This window comes from Cynara cardunculus, unplaced genomic scaffold (genome assembly GCF_001531365.2).
Source record: "Cynara cardunculus var. scolymus isolate 2C unplaced genomic scaffold, CcrdV1 Un_Scaffold_9020, whole genome shotgun sequence".
Taxonomy (NCBI): domain Eukaryota; kingdom Viridiplantae; phylum Streptophyta; class Magnoliopsida; order Asterales; family Asteraceae; genus Cynara; species Cynara cardunculus.
The window spans coordinates 1-1,607 of NW_020204629.1; positions in this window are offsets into that span (position 1 = coordinate 1).

A 1,607-nucleotide genomic window follows, 5' to 3' on the forward strand; every position below is an offset into this window, starting at 1 on the left:
ACAGAGATGGATATCAACACTGCCTCTGTGATTGCTGAGGAGGTCATTCAAAAGATGGAGAGGGCGGCTTCCAAAGTTTTAAAGTGATTGAAGAAGGCTCCCCTTATTACTTGCAAGGCAGAGTCCACTAAAAACCATGACGATCAAGGAGGTGATGACCATGATCGTCATGAGGGGGAGAAGAAGAAAGAGGAACCAAAGAAGACAACTCTGCCAAACCACTAAAAATAGTGGACTCTGCTACTGCCCTATTCACTAAAGACAAATCTCCAGAGCCTAAGGGGAAAGGCAAGGGTAAAGCAGTAGAGGAGTCGCCGGGGTCAAACTCTGAATCGCCAGAGGAGATCAATGAAGAAGAGTATGATGACCCGGATCTTGTTTGAGCTCTAAAGGCGACTTTGGCAGAGGCACAGGCAAGAAAGGGCAGAGTCTCCATCCCTAGAGCTGGAGAAGGCTCTTCCTCTAAAATGGCGAAGATTCCAGAGGAAACGTCCACGGGTACATTTGACGCTCTGGAAGGAACTGTCAAGCCAATCCTACCAGAGGGGTCCATCCAGAGGCCGATACTAGAAGAAGAATCCAGAACGCCAGAATCTGCCACGGTGGGGAGGGTATCTGAGATACTTGAATTCTATGAGCAAGATTCCTACGTAGAAGGTACGCACAGAGCCCGTAACCACTGTTGAGAAGATTCTGCGGTGGCGTTACTCAGCTGTGGACACAGAGCCCCTTTATGACCCAGAGCTTACAGGTATGCCCTCTGCCATTGCAAAGTTCCACTTCTCAAAACTCACAAGGCCACCAGAGCAAGTCTTCTCAGAGCATGTGATCACTTCTCTCGAAACAATATCTCCGTGCTATATGCTCAATATGTGGTAAAAAGGGATGACGACAACCTATATACTTTCACAGATGCTGACCTCCACAACCTCTGTGTATTTGATCTAATTTTCCTTCACAAGATCTTGAACAAATACATGGAGAGGAGGTCAACATATTCGATTTCTCTCAGAAGGCTGATTGAGGTAATGCGCGCTAAAGTCAAGTTTTATAGCCAGAAAGATTTTGAGATCGCGATGAGGTTGGCCCAGCCAGAGCTAAAAATTTCCCTTCCAAATAACAGACCAAGTTGGTTGCTTAGATTTCATCCCAACACCATTGTCCACAATCCCATCTTTGGGTTTATATTCCTGGACAAGGAAGAAATTCTAAGGTTCTTTGATCCCAAAGAGACGCACAAATATTCCACAGAGTCTCTCGAGTGGGTGTTCAACTTAGTGGTGATAGAGGTGCAGAGAAGGCATTTAAGGGCGGATGAAGTGAACMAYCTTCTGGAAACGATCAAAGTTCAAGTCTCCTTCAGAGAATGGATATTCAAAGTCTACAAAACCATCAAGTCTGATCTGCAATTTGCCGTAGATGACTATCCAGACTCTGTTGTGGATTAATATCTTGTAATAGTATAGGCCTGTACTATCAATTTTCAATTTGTTCATTTATGTAATTCTTTTTTCAGAGGATGAGTTTAATCTCCTCTTGTATTCTTTCATTAGTCATTTCTTGCACCCATTTGTCTAAATTTACTTTTTCATACTTAGGGGGAGATT